Source organism: Protomyctophum bolini (genome assembly GCF_963924005.1).
Source record: "Protomyctophum bolini genome assembly, chromosome: 1".
NCBI classification, from domain to species: Eukaryota; Metazoa; Chordata; class Actinopteri; order Myctophiformes; family Myctophidae; genus Protomyctophum; species Protomyctophum bolini.
The window spans coordinates 48467671-48483916 of NC_137862.1; positions in this window are offsets into that span (position 1 = coordinate 48467671).

Consider the following 16246-nt stretch of genomic DNA (forward strand, 5'->3'; position numbering starts at 1 on the left):
TTTCAAAAATTCAAAAAACGATCGGCTATAACCCATGTTTTTTGAAATTTTGAATTTTCTTCAAATCCTCAAAAATGATGAAAAACGGCGTGCTATAGTATGCCGTACGGTAGGAGCTATAGCCCATGTTCAAAAATGATGAAAAATGAGGATAACATTTTTTTCAAAAATTCAAAAAACGATGGGCTATAACCCATGTTTTTTGAAATTTTGAATTTTCTTCAAATCCTCAAAAATGATGAAAAACGGCGTGCTATAGTATGCCGTACGGTAGGGGCTATAGCCCATGTTCAAAAATGATGAAAAATGAGGATAACATTTTTTTCAAAAATTCAAAAAACGATGGGCTATAACCCATGTTTTTTGAAATTTTGAATTTTCTTCAAATCCTCAAAAATGATGAAAAACGGCGTGCTATAGTATGCCGTACGGTAGGGGCTATAGCCCATGTTCAAAAATGATGAAAAATGAGGATAACATTTTTTTCAAAAATTCAAAAAACGATCGGCTATAACCCATGTTTTTTGAAATTTTTAATTTTCTTCAAATCCTCAAAAATGATGAAAAACGGCGTGCTATAGTATGCTGTACGGTAGGGGCTATAGCCCATGTTCAAAAATGATGAAAAATGAGGATAACATTTTTTTCAAAAATTCAAAAAACGATGGGCTATAACCCATGTTTTTTGAAATTTTGAATTTTCTTCAAATCCTAAAAAATGATGAAAAACGGCGTGCTATAGTATGCCGTACGGTAGGGGCTATAGCCCATGTTCAAAAATGATGAAAAATGAGGATAACATTTTTTTCAAAAATTCAAAAAACGATGGGCTATAACCCATGTTTTTTGAAATTTTGAATTTTCTTCAAATCCTCAAAAATGATGAAAAACGGCGTGCTATAGTATGCCGTACGGTAGGGGCTATAGCCCATGTTCAAAAATGATGAAAAATGAGGATAACATTTTTTTCAAAAATTCAAAAAACGATGGGCTATAACCCATGTTTTTTGAAATTTTGAATTTTCTTCAACTCCTCAAAAATGATGAAAAACGGCGTGCTATAGTATGCCGTACGGTAGGGGCTATAGCCCATGTTCAAAAATGATGAAAAATGAGGATAACATTTTTTTCAAAAATTCAAAAAACGATGGGCTATAACCCATGTTTTTTGAAATTTTGAATTTTCTTCAAATCCTCAAAAATGATGAAAAACGGCGTGCTATAGTATGCCGTACGGTAGGGGCTATAGCCCATGTTCAAAAATGATGAAAAATGAGGATAACATTTTTTTCAAAAATTCAAAAAACGATGGGCTATAACCCATGTTTTTTGAAATTTTGAATTTTCTTCAAATCCTCAAAAATGATGAAAAACGGCGTGCTATAGTATGCCGTACGGTAGGGGCTATAGCCCATGTTCAAAAATGATGAAAAATGAGGATAACATTTTTTTCAAAAATTCAAAAAACGATCGGCTATAACCCATGTTTTTTGAAATTTTGAATTTTCTTCAAATCCTCAAAAATGATGAAAAACGGCGTGCTATAGTATGCTGTACGGTAGGGGCTATAGCCCATGTTCAAAAATGATGAAAAATGAGGATAACATTTTTTTCAAAAATTCAAAAAACGATGGGCTATAACCCATGTTTTTTGAAATTTTGAATTTTCTTCAAATCCTCAAAAATGATGAAAAACGGCGTGCTATAGTATGCCGTACGGTAGGGGCTATAGCCCATGTTCAAAAATGATGAAAAATGAGGATAACATTTTTTTCAAAAATTCAAAAAACGATCGGCTATAACCCATGTTTTTTGAAATTTTGAATTTTCTTCAAATCCTCAAAAATGATGAAAAACGGCGTGCTATAGTATGCTGTACGGTAGGGGCTATAGCCCATGTTCAAAAATGATGAAAAATGAGGATAACATTTTTTTCAAAAATTCAAAAAACGATGGGCTATAACCCATGTTTTTTGAAATTTTGAATTTTCTTCAAATCCTCAAAAATGATGAAAAACGGCGTGCTATAGTATGCCGTACGGTAGGGGCTATAGCCCATGTTCAAAAATGATGAAAAATGAGGATAACATTTTTTTCAAAAATTCAAAAAACGATCGGCTATAACCCATGTTTTTTGAAATTTTGAATTTTCTTCAAATCCTCAAAAATGATGAAAAACGGCGTGCTATAGTATGCTGTACGGTAGGGGCTATAGCCCATGTTCAAAAATGATGAAAAATGAGGATAACATTTTTTTCAAAAATTCAAAAAACGATGGGCTATAACCCATGTTTTTTGAAATTTTGAATTTTCTTCAAATCCTAAAAAATGATGAAAAACGGCGTGCTATAGTATGCCGTACGGTAGGGGCTATAGCCCATGTTCAAAAATGATGAAAAATGAGGATAACATTTTTTTCAAAAATTCAAAAAACGATGGGCTATAACCCATGTTTTTTGAAATTTTGAATTTTCTTCAAATCCTCAAAAATGATGAAAAACGGCGTGCTATAGTATGCCGTACGGTAGGGGCTATAGCCCATGTTCAAAAATGATGAAAATGAGGATAACATTTTTTTCAAAAATTAAAAAAACGATGGGCTATAACCCATGTTTTTTGAAATTTTGAATTTTCTTCAAATCCTCAAAAATGTAGAAAAACGGCGTGCTATAGTATGCCGTACGGTAGGGGCTATAGCCCATGTTCAAAAATGATGAAAAATGAGGATAACATTTTTTTCAAAAATTAAAAAAAGGATGGGCTATAACCCATGTTTTTTGAAATTTTGAATTTTCTTCAAATCCTCAAAAATGATGAAAAACGGCGTGCTATAGTATGCCGTACGGTAGGGGCTATAGCCCATGTTCAAAAATGATGAAAAATGAGGATAACATTTTTTTCAAAAATTCAAAAAACGATCGGCTATAACCCATGTTTTTTGAAATTTTGAATTTTCTTCAAATCCTCAAAAATGATGAAAAACGGCGTGCTATAGTATGCCGTACGGTAGGGGCTATAGCCCATGTTCAAAAATGATGAAAAATGAGGATAATTTTTTTTTCAAAAATTCAAAAAACAATGGGCTATAACCCATGTTTTTTGAAATTTTGAATTTTCTTCAAATCCTCAAAAATGATGAAAAACGGCGTGCTATAGTATGCCGTACGGTAGGGGCTATAGCCCATGTTCAAAAATGATGAAAAATGAGGATAACATTTTTTTCAAAAATTCAAAAAACGATGGGCTATAACCCATGTTTTTTGAAATTTTGAATTTTCTTAAAATCCTAAAAAATGATGAAAAACGGCGTGCTATAGTATGCCGTACGGTAGGGGCTATAGCCCATGTTCAAAAATGATGAAAAATGAGGATAACATTTTTTTCAACAATTCAAAAAACGATGGGCTATAACCCATGTTTTTTGAAATTTTGAATTTTCTTAAAATCCTCAAAAATGATGAAAAACGGCGTGCTATAGTATGCCGTACGGTAGGGGCTATAGCCCATGTTCAAAAATGATGAAAAATGAGGATAACATTTTTTCAAAAATTCAAAAAACGATGGGCTATAACCCATGTTTTTTGAAATTTTGAATTTTCTTCAAATCCTCAAAATTGATGAAAAACGGCGTGCTATAGTATGCCGTACGGTAGGGGCTATAGCCCATGTTCAAAAATGATGAAAAATGAGGATAACATTTTTTTCAAAAATTCAAAAAACGATGGGCTATAACCCATGTTTTTTGAAATTTTGAATTTTCTTAAAATCCTAAAAAATGATGAAAAACGGCGTGCTATAGTATGCCGTACGGTAGGGGCTATAGCCCATGTTCAAAAATGATGAAAAATGAGGATAACATTTTTTTCAACAATTCAAAAAACGATGGGCTATAACCCATGTTTTTTGAAATTTTGAATTTTCTTAAAATCCTCAAAAATGATGAAAAACGGCGTGCTATAGTATGCCGTACGGTAGGGGCTATAGCCCATGTTCAAAAATGATGAAAAATGAGGATAACATTTTTTCAAAAATTCAAAAAACGATGGGCTATAACCCATGTTTTTTGAAATTTTGAATTTTCTTCAAATCCTCAAAATTGATGAAAAACGGCGTGCTATAGTATGCCGTACGGTAGGGACTATAGCCCATGTTCAAAAATGATGAAAAATGAGGATAACATTTTTTTCAAAAATTCAAAAAACGATGGGCTATAACCCATGTTTTTTGAAATTTTGAATTTTCTTCAAATCCTCAAAAATGATGAAAAACGGCGTGCTATAGTATGCCGTACGGTAGGGGCTATAGCCCATGTTCAAAAATGATGAAAAATGAGGATAACATTTTTTTCAAAAATTCAAAAAACAATGGGCTATAACCCATGTTTTTTGAAATTTTGAATTTTCTTCAAATCCTCAAAAATGATGAAAAACGGCGTGCTATAGTATGCCGTACGGTAGGGGCTATAGCCCATGTTCAAAAATGATGAAAAATGAGGATAACATTTTTTTCAAAAATTCAAAAAACGATGGGCTATAACCCATGTTTTTTGAAATTTTGAATTTTCTTAAAATCCTCAAAAATGATGAAAAACGGCGTGCTATAGTATGCCGTACGGTAGGGGCTATAGCCCATGTTCAAAAATGATGAAAAATGAGGATAACATTTTTTCAAAAATTCAAAAAACGATGGGCTATAACCCATGTTTTTTGAAATTTTGAATTTTCTTCAAATCCTCAAAATTGATGAAAAACGGCGTGCTATAGTATGCCGTACGGTAGGGGCTATAGCCCATGTTCAAAAATGATGAAAAATGAGGATAACATTTTTTTCAAAAATTCAAAAAACGATGGGCTATAACCCATGTTTTTTGAAATTTTGAATTTTCTTCAAATCCTCAAAAATGATGAAAAACGGCGTGCTATAGTATGCCGTACGGTAGGGGCTATAGCCCATGTTCAAAAATGATGAAAAATGAGGATAACATTTTTTTCAAAAATTAAAAAAACGATGGGCTATAACCCATGTTTTTTGAAATTTTGAATTTTCTTCAAATCCTCAAAAATGTAGAAAAACGGCGTGCTATAGTATGCCGTACGGTAGGGGCTATAGCCCTTGTTCAAAAATGATGAAAAATGAGGATAACATTTTTTTCAAAAATTCAAAAAACGATGGGCTATAACCCATGTTTTTTGAAATTTTGAATTTTCTTCAAATCCTCAAAAATGATGAAAAACGGCGTGCTATAGTATGCTGTACGGTAGGGGCTATAGCCCATGTTCAAAAATGATGAAAAATGAGGATAACATTTTTTTCAAAAATTCAAAAAACGATGGGCTATAACCCATGTTTTTTGAAATTTTGAATTTTCTTCAAATCCTAAAAAATGATGAAAAACGGCGTGCTATAGTATGCCGTACGGTAGGGGCTATAGCCCATGTTCAAAAATGATGAAAAATGAGGATAACATTTTTTTCAAAAATTCAAAAAACGATGGGCTATAACCCATGTTTTTTGAAATTTTGAATTTTCTTCAAATCCTCAAAAATGATGAAAAACGGCGTGCTATAGTATGCCGTACGGTAGGGGCTATAGCCCATGTTCAAAAATGATGAAAAATGAGGATAATTTTTTTTTCAAAAATTAAAAAAACGATGGGCTATAACCCATGTTTTTTGAAATTTTGAATTTTCTTCAAATCCTCAAAAATGTAGAAAAACGGCGTGCTATAGTATGCCGTACGGTAGGGGCTATAGCCCTTGTTCAAAAATGATGAAAAATGAGGATAACATTTTTTTCAAAAATTCAAAAAACGATGGGCTATAACCCATGTTTTTTGAAATTTTGAATTTTCTTCAAATCCTCAAAAATGATGAAAAACGGCGTGCTATAGTATGCCGTACGGTAGGGGCTATAGCCCATGTTCAAAAATGATGAAAAATGAGGATAACATTTTTTTCAAAAAACGATGGGCTATAACCCATGTTTTTTGAAATTTTGAATTTTCTTCAAATCCTCAAAAATGTAGAAAAACGGCGTGCTATAGTATGCCGTACGGTAGGGGCTATAGCCCATGTTCAAAAATGATGAAAAATGAGGATAACATTTTTTTCAAAAATTAAAAAAAGGATGGGCTATAACCCATGTTTTTTGAAATTTTGAATTTTCTTCAAATCCTCAAAAATGATGAAAAACGGCGTGCTATAGTATGCCGTACGGTAGGGGCTATAGCCCATGTTCAAAAATGATGAAAAATGAGGATAACATTTTTTTCAAAAATTCAAAAAACGATCGGCTATAACCCATGTTTTTTGAAATTTTGAATTTTCTTCAAATCCTCAAAAATGATGAAAAACGGCGTGCTATAGTATGCCGTACGGTAGGGGCTATAGCCCATGTTCAAAAATGATGAAAAATGAGGATAATTTTTTTTTCAAAAATTCAAAAAACAATGGGCTATAACCCATGTTTTTTGAAATTTTGAATTTTCTTAAAATCCTCAAAAATGATGAAAAACGGCGTGCTATAGTATGCCGTACGGTAGGGGCTATAGCCCATGTTCAAAAATGATGAAAAATGAGGATAACATTTTTTCAAAAATTCAAAAAACGATGGGCTATAACCCATGTTTTTTGAAATTTTGAATTTTCTTCAAATCCTCAAAATTGATGAAAAACGGCGTGCTATAGTATGCCGTACGGTAGGGGCTATAGCCCATGTTCAAAAATGATGAAAAATGAGGATAACATTTTTTTCAAAAATTCAAAAAACGATGGGCTATAACCCATGTTTTTTGAAATTTTGAATTTTCTTAAAATCCTAAAAAATGATGAAAAACGGCGTGCTATAGTATGCCGTACGGTAGGGGCTATAGCCCATGTTCAAAAATGATGAAAAATGAGGATAACATTTTTTTTCAACAATTCAAAAAACGATGGGCTATAACCCATGTTTTTTGAAATTTTGAATTTTCTTCAAATCCTCAAAAATGATGAAAAACGGCGTGCTATAGTATGCCGTACGGTAGGGGCTATAGCCCATGTTCAAAAATGATGAAAAATGAGGATAACATTTTTTTCAAAAATTCAAAAAACGATGGGCTATAACCCATGTTTTTTGAAATTTTGAATTTTCTTAAAATCCTCAAAAATGATGAAAAACGGCGTGCTATAGTATGCCGTACGGTAGGGGCTATAGCCCATGTTCAAAAATGATGAAAAATGAGGATAACATTTTTTCAAAAATTCAAAAAACGATGGGCTATAACCCATGTTTTTTGAAATTTTGAATTTTCTTCAAATCCTCAAAATTGATGAAAAACGGCGTGCTATAGTATGCCGTACGGTAGGGGCTATAGCCCATGTTCAAAAATGATGAAAAATGAGGATAACATTTTTTTCAAAAATTCAAAAAACGATGGGCTATAACCCATGTTTTTTGAAATTTTGAATTTTCTTCAAATCCTCAAAAATGATGAAAAACGGCGTGCTATAGTATGGCATGAATTGAACAAAGGGCATTGTTCAATTCATCAAAACATTTAGAGACAAACAAATAGACACTTATATGTAGTTAAAGCAACAGAGTTAAGCAACAGAAACAAACAACAATGGATTCTACAGTGTAAAGACACCAATTTAATTATAAATGTCAATAAAGTTGAATATCTAATAATATCAATTTAAAATGTATTATCCAATACAAATTTCCTTACCATTTTTAATGTTTTAGTTTTGTATTGCTATTTTTATTTGCTAATTGTAGATTGACCTACTTTTTGTTTCTGGCATTCCGCTGCTTGTTATTTTTTATTTTATTTTCATGTGAAGTACTTTGAGTTGCATTTTATGTATGACATGTGCTATATAAATAAAGTTTAATATGTGAAGTACTTTAGTTGTCAAGGATGCAGACAGAGTTGAACCCAGGAGCAAAGTCACAACAAACTAGAGTATAATAATAAAGTATTTAATAAAGAATTACGAGATATCTTACACAGGGGAATGCAGGTAGGAATCAGGCATGAATCAGAATGACATCAAAGTCAACACATGAACAGGCAGGACATCTGTGACACAGGTTATGAACTGACAATGAGTGTTTGTACTGAGTCCAGTTTTATATTGAGCAGGTTGATTGGAGAAGTGTTCACTGCTGGGCTGATGAGGTAGTTGACAGGTGTGTAAATGGAACTGGGTGTGCTGGAATGGGATATGGGAGGCCAGTGTGGAGACTGAGGGAGAGACAGAATGTGACAGAGTTGCATTTTATGTATGAAATGTGCTATATAAATAAAGTTTACACCACTGACTGTCCCTCCATATAAAATAAAGGCGAAAGTCACAAAAGAAAATTGATCAGTTACAATTCCAGACTATGAAGAATCATTTAATAAAGGAATACTTCCAGATTCAAGATTAGCTACAATAATTGTGATATTAAAAGTTAAATGCTCGTCATATGACATAACAGAGAGGAATGGGCCGGACCCTGCCCCTGCGCGCAAGGGGACAATTTACAATTTTACAATTTAGGCATTTAGCAGACGCTCTTAATCCAGAGCGACTTACATTAAGCAAGAACAAAAGCATGGGAATACATCACATAAAAGCATTTATCATGAAGTGGAAAACAGGAAACAAGAAATGGGTAATACATTTTAAATTGATATTGTAATCACAGACTATCTTCTTGGTGTCTTTGAACTATAATTTGACATTTGATTTAAACATACAAAAGGACAAAAGTGTCATCAAAGCAGGTTATTGAGCAATGCAGGGCCTCGCACCCCATATAGGTCAGCAGAAGCTGGCTAATAGTACTATTACCATCGCTTTTCGTGTTGCTTTGCTTTGTGACACTTGAGTTCATTGCATGTGAATAGGCCTAGACAGTTAAATAAATAAAACAAGAAAAATACTAAAATAGCCAATCTACAATCTGGCTCATATTACATAATTTTCACATTTTGTGCCCATATATGGAGCTGAGTGGACCTGGCCCCTTTTGTGGCCATATATGGAGCTGAGTGATTGCTGATGCAACACACTCCATATTTGGATAGCGGGACAGACACACACACAGACAGACAGACAGACATGATCTGCTAGGTCTCATAGTAAGTGCTCACTGGGTTCGCAATCACTGCGTTCGCAATAATGAGAAGAACCCATTGCAGCTAATGCTAACATATGCTGCAATGTCCATGTCTATGCCAAAATGAACCAAAAATGTTCCAAATTAAAGTCGATTCCTTGGTGAGACCTGGTTGAAGCCACGGTGCCTTTCACTAATTTCCAAACGCCTTGTACGATTTAATAAAAAAATATGAAATATTCACACATAATAAGAAGAACCCATCATCATCATCATCATCATCCAGCAGCTAGCTAACATGCTAACAGATACTACATGTCCATAACTAAGCCAAAAATGGACAGAAATGTTCCAAATTAAAATCGTTCCCTTATTGGCCCCTGGAGAAAGCCCTGCTGCCTTTAAATATTTTCCAAACACCTTGTACGATTTATTAAAATTATGAATACCTCCATCCACCGCACACTGTAACAAGATGGCCGCCGCCGTTCTGTTTTGGAATTACTGAGAGGTAGGGGCGGGACCATGCCCCCATTGGCTCCTGGGTTGGAACCCCAGTTGGAACCAGCCAATGGTAGCCTGCACGATCCGGGCACCGGCCAATCGGTGGCCCGGAAGTTGCAACATTGTTGAAACACTTGGAACAAAAAAAGGACGAAGATGGAACTCTCCTCCAGCACCTTGATGTCATGACACGGGACTTGAACCGGCCAACTGTCTGTAGCAGAGGCAACGGGTCAAGCGCTCCACACCATTACGCCAAGGCACCTTTGGGCATTCAGCTGATGTCTCCTGGTGCTTTTGAGTTTTTATTTTTTATTCAAGAAAGTCAGTGTGCAAAGCAAAGCTTCACAGAGACACATGAATAATGTGGGATTTGAACCCTGGACCTGTGGATTACAAGTACAGCCACTCATCACACTGAGCTAACTGCTGGTTACTACAACACAGCTTTTCTGTGCTAGATGATGTTAGTGTGGAATGCAAAGTGTCAGTAAAGATTTGAGTATGTCGGGGTTTGAACCGGCACACTTCTACTAGGTATACTACGGATATCATTTGACTTATCCGTTGACCCACTGAGGCACACAATCATGGGGAATTTCTGTGCTGCTTTAAAGTTGTCCTAATTGATAAAAGAGATTCTGTTACTATTGGGTGTGCTAAATAACATACTAAGTTTTTAGGAAAAATAAACAACCAGAGAGTCATCGTTTTCATAATGGCCTCATAACAATTATGCACTTGGTAACTACGTTTAGAATTTTGGCATGCTGTTACTGTTAGGTATGAACATAATGTTTTCAAAAACCATCGCAAACTAATTTGGCTCACCTTCTCGTGGTCAGTTTGCTATTAGATATGTCAGTATTGAAACGCCAAATAATAATAAACTACCTAGGCTTGCATTCAGCTTCCTGATCATCCTCCCCTCGATCCACAGCCATGCACTGTACTTCCAGCTATGCACGACACATTCCATGCGTCGTTGCATTCTGGAATGTGCCACCTGCAAATTATAGGGTTTTGTACAAACAGAATGAATCTGTCTTCTTTGATTGTGTTCTCTCCTGCTCTATCTTTCATAATGAAGCAGGCTGTAGTTTCAAATAAATGTAAGTGAGTTTGATCAACTCCGCCGGTGCATGAGAATCCATGTTGAGTGTGTTCACTGCAAGGACATGTTTGCCAGCCACAGTAGGCCTATAGCTGCATGGGCCACGTGTTGTCATTGTGTCTGCGTATAGGTGGAGCATGTTTAACACAAGCACAAACAGGACACAAACATAATAGTGAACTCATTCTTATTTGTTTGTACATTGATGTTTTCCAGTGTTTCTTTGATTGTGATTTTGTCCGAACAAACATCCGACTTTTCATCATCATAATCATTTTTCGACCGCGTGGCCTTCCCGGTCCTTCATTGCCACCCCCAGTTCCTGCTTACTGTCCTGCTTTCCTCCTTTTAGAGGTTTAGAGGTTAGGGAAGCACACTGATTTAATTATTACTGGAAGGTTCCTGCATGGATCGATTCTCCAGACCGGCAGGTAAATTCAGGGTGGGGAAGTGATTGGCCACCACCCTAACACTGCTGAAGTGCCCTTGCGCAAGGCACTGAATCCCCAACTGCAATACAGACTATTTCTAATAGAGTAATTCATGAATAATTGCACTATTACCATTGGAGCCATGCAGTGAGGTTCACTTTTCAGTGGCCAACAACAGAGAGTGATTGTACTGGTCAGCTTCCAGGATTTAATGTGTGTTTCAGTGTGCTGCAGGCTGTGGCTGTAAATAAGCACCCTTGCTCAACCTCCCTGGTAAATAAAGTAAAATAAAATAAAAAGTTGTTCTGATTGTAATTCGGGTTTACTGGACATGTACGTACGTGTATGTAAATGTAAAGCCTACACTCCTGTCCAGCACACTCGAGTGAATGTTAACTTTGGCCACACAACACTCACTCATTACTCTGAGATTTATGTTTGTCTAGTGACAAAATGTGTTATAATAATAATAATTTTAGCATAATTGCATTTTAGCATAACATTTAAAGCCTTCATAATCTTGCCAGCCCAATTAATGTAAATCTCTACATTGGTATTTTTGGGCATTACGAAAGCTAACCCAGTTTCCTGATATTTCTGTCTGTGGGGTGAGAAACACATCATAGTATGAGAGCTACAGAGGAATGAAGGGAGGAGAGCGGAGTGAAGCAACCGCTTTAACAAGAGCGGCCATTAGGTCTGCTATACTATCGTCACATTTTGGTCATTAAAAATTCAGTGCAGTCATTGTTAATAAGACATTCATATCTACATAACTCTGATTGTGAGAAGTATGGAAGACAGTAACGTTTGTAGAAAATGTTTTACCCACTTGCTCTGCTGTGTTACGAAACCTGATGTATTATGTGCAGGTTAACAGACTCTGTAAACACTGAAATGTATCATTCAAGCTATGGAGCCACTGGCGCTCTAGCCTGTACTGTACAGAGATGAGGCTGATGCTATACTTACAGTATGTCCCCCTTGTTTGTTTATTTATAGTTTGTTTACTTTTGTGTGTTTATGTTGTATGTGCTCTGCCCTATATATGGACCACCCTGTGAGTGTCTTGAATAAAGTTTGATAAGTCACAAATAATTTATTTCCAAGATAAATAATCAAATAAACAATGTCTGTGTGGTGCACCGTACTGTATATTTGTGTACACAAACTGCATAGGCTACAGTGCAGACCATGGGAGTTGGGTATAATGACTAAACACGATGTAAGGTGCCCCCCGTTTTAGATGCCTCATTCTGAAAGTGCATTAGGCCTATGGAACAAACGGGGGCGCCGCCCTTCGCCTTCTCTCACTCCGCCGCGGGAGTCGTCGGTGGGGGGAGTGCTGCTGGCGGGGAGCCTAGCAGCCACTTTCCAAAATAATTATGTTAGTTCCTGTTTTCACCGCCATGACAGTCCTTGTTGTCGTCTTTGGCGACGGAGCCCAAGGTCCCGTGTCCTTCGTGCAGTGCTTGTCAGTCCCTCCTTCACACATCAATCTGGCCTGTTTTGACATCATTATACCCCGAGGCGTTTTAAAAAGAGAGCTCCCTTCCTCCATCGGAGCGATACCTGACAAGTTGTCCCCGTCAGGCACAAACCTTGTATCTACATATTTCGTTTTTATTATATATTTTTTTATAAATAAATGATGCCCTATATTGATTATTTTTCTACATCATCATACGAACAATAGTGACATGTTGTGAGGATTTAGAATATATCCTAAAAAGACATTTTCAATGGCATAACCAAAACAGGGATGCCACATGCCAGGATTAACTGGATTAAAGAAGGAGTGCCACAATTGTTGTATTTTTCCAGTTTTTCATTTGTCTATGAGGACAGTACTTCATTAGACACCCTGGAGTCGTTTTTATTTGCAATGATGTATTCCCTGTCTTCCTGGAGGCAGAACCCTTGACAGTCAAACGTGCCAATGAAAAAAACAGTAATATAGTGACATCACATTATCAGCCCCTCCCCTAACCCCTCCCCCTTTATCATACAACTACAGCTGTGGGTGCGGCTTAAGTTCAGGTGGATCACCATCCATCACCACCCACCAGGCAAACCAGGCATACTTAATGAACTGGTGGGGGTGCCCACATAAAAACGACATTTTAACAAATACTGTACACTTTTTGAAAAAATCATGGCACTCCATCTTTAAGTCTGTCTCTATTGTATCCATCCAAACTGTTACTTTTCAGGATTCAAATTCAAATGTAGCTAAATTACAATATGAAGATAAGAGCTTTCTGCATGACGGCAACAATACACGTGGTATAAGGTTTCGGCCCCGGCAGCGACAACGTCCTCTCTTGTGGCGGTACGAGGAGGAGACGGGGAGTTCCTCTCCTTTAACCAGCGGGTTTTCATCAAGACGAGGCCTCCACTTACATGTGCATGGACGTGTATACATATTGTGTCCCACCGAGTTCCAATCTCGCCACAACACGGCCCCCGCGTGTTCATCGAGGTATAGTTGAGTGAGTTTGAACTTTTCCTTTTCAGCTTCCGAGGGCCAGCTCGCTCCCCAGGTGTGTGAGGCTATGTTTTGTGTCCTGCATTATAAACTGAACTGTCAGTCCGAGAGACACAGCGCCTTGGTTCAACACGGCGGTGTGCTGCTGTCAGAATGTGGAGGCGCCTTTACCGACACGTAACACAAACACACAGGAAGGAGCGGAGCGCGGGGACCGAGCCTTAAGTGCATTTTGATTGCATACGGGGTCCTGGGGTTTTGCTTTCCGAGGGCCAGCAGGGGTGCCCTGCCTAACAGCATAGGGCAATGCTCTGTTTCCGACCACCTCTTGTCACCCAGACTGATTTATGTGCATATTTAGACCCCCCTCCTGCATTTATGCATGAGTTCATCTATTTGTTCACTTTGTTGTCGTCACGATAAGCTTTGCCCTCGGACATGTAAAAAATCCACCGCGATTGCATCTTTCAACTTTCACTTTGGTTTTGTTAGGTGGGTCCTCATGATAGGTGACTAACCAATGCAAAGGAGGCGTTTGTTCTTAACACCCTTTATTGTGATCAACATTAAGCCCACCGATTAAGATCGGTGGGCCTATTGGTTTGAATTTCCCAGGGACCCATGGCATGAAATGTATGTTGACACGCTGTGCTTAAAGTGAGGATAAAAAGGAAGGACTGAAGTAATTGGCCAGAATGTGATGATGTATGTCTGATGATAAGAGTGCCCCTCACTTCACACAAGTGTGATTTTTGTTTAGTAATTTTAAATTTCACACGAAATTGTTTTTTTTTTAATTCAAATTCATAAGCAATTATTGATCTTTTTCATAATTTAGTTTGATGAACTGTTACTCCCTTACTGGTTATACAGACTAAACCTATATTAATCAGTATACTTAAATACGGAGTGCCGTGATTTTTCCACCCTAAAACATGGTCATCAGGTCTTATTGTTATATAAGGAGGTATAATTGACTGTCAAGGGTTCAGCCTCCAGGAAGAAACCCTAAATACAAGTTAATACAGCATTGCACATAAAAACGACTCCAGGGTGTCTAATGAAGTACTGTCACCTCATAAACACATCAGAAAAATACAAAAACCTCTTCAAGGTTTAGACTTGCAGCAACCAGAAGAGTGAGGTGCTGGTTGTATATAAAATCAAAATCCTTCCATAGCGCACATCAAATAATTTAGGTCAAAGTCAAACATAAATTCATCCCTTTTCCTAAAGTTGTTGTGTGTGATCAAACATCATCAAAGTGTCTGTCTGTGCTATCTTGTGTGTGCAAGTTCCTTTTTCTTTTCTCATTAAAGAAAAGTGTCAAAGACATGTCAAACTTGAGTACTATATTTGTTGTCAACCAAACTGTTCAATCAATTTGATTTTCAGTTCACTCAAGCCACTTGAGAACTTTTTGTTCTCAAGGTTATTCATCAACTAAAACTGTTTACATCCTTTTCCTGTCTTCTCCACCTCTCTGCTCTTCATTGCAGGCAGTCGTGGAAAGCAACTACACTACTCAAGTAATGCACTTAGCTACCGCTATGGGTGTATCAGAGGCACCCAGGGAACACGTGCGCAAATCAGTGTTATTCATGATGCATTTGACATGGCCCCTGGGGCCTCTCCTGTTGTGTCTGACATTCATGTTGAATGGCTGCTGTTGTGTCTGACATCAGTTCATGTTATGTGGTTCCTGCGCATGCATGTTGGAAATCTACAGTATGTGTGCACACGGTTGCTGTTGTGTCAGTGCTGGCAATTTTAATTTAGAATTGATACAAAACATGCATTAACCACTTAAGCCATATTGTATTCCCCCCCCCAAAAAATGCGCATCTACTCTGACATTTTTAACAACAGGGTATGTCTACATTGTGGTACTGCTTACATTTACTTGGTGTACTCCCTCCACCGCGGGCACAACGTGAAGCCGTGGGATGTTGTGCTATAGCGTCACATATAAACATTGATCGGCGCAGCGCGGTTGCACTGGAGGCTTAGCGCACACTCTGTATGCTGGCCGGCAGAGCGCTCCTGACCTTCTATTGACAGTTCTTATACCAGGTGTCACCTTGTGGATCAATGCCCCTCCTCCCTCCCTCCCTCCCACACCCCACCCCACCCCCACTCACCTCAGCAGTAGAAAACTGTATGCCAGTCCCTATCCCGACCCCTCTGGGAAGGTCCACTATACACTGTGTGTCAGAACTCCATATGCACGTGTGTGTGTGTGTGTGTGTGTGTGCGTGTGTGTGTGTGTGTGTGTGTGTCGTCACTGGCATGTGTTTGTTTGTGCAGTGTGTGTGGGGGGAGGGGGATGTTGGAAATCTGATGCTTTGAATAAATCAGGATTATTCCAATCAAAAACATAATCTCCTAAATGTTTGTATTCATCAACACTGTCACCTCTGTTAATCCCGGGCCTTCGCTTAACTCTACTTTGGCGTCTCTGACTCCCCCCCCCCCACCACTGAGTTAAAAAAAAGCACATGAATATTTAACAGCCTCTGCTGACTCACAGGAGAGCGAGTCCCAACAAAAGATTTCCATTTTTTAACATGTAAATATGGCAGAGACAATTACAGAACGGCAACAAGGGGGCTCTTT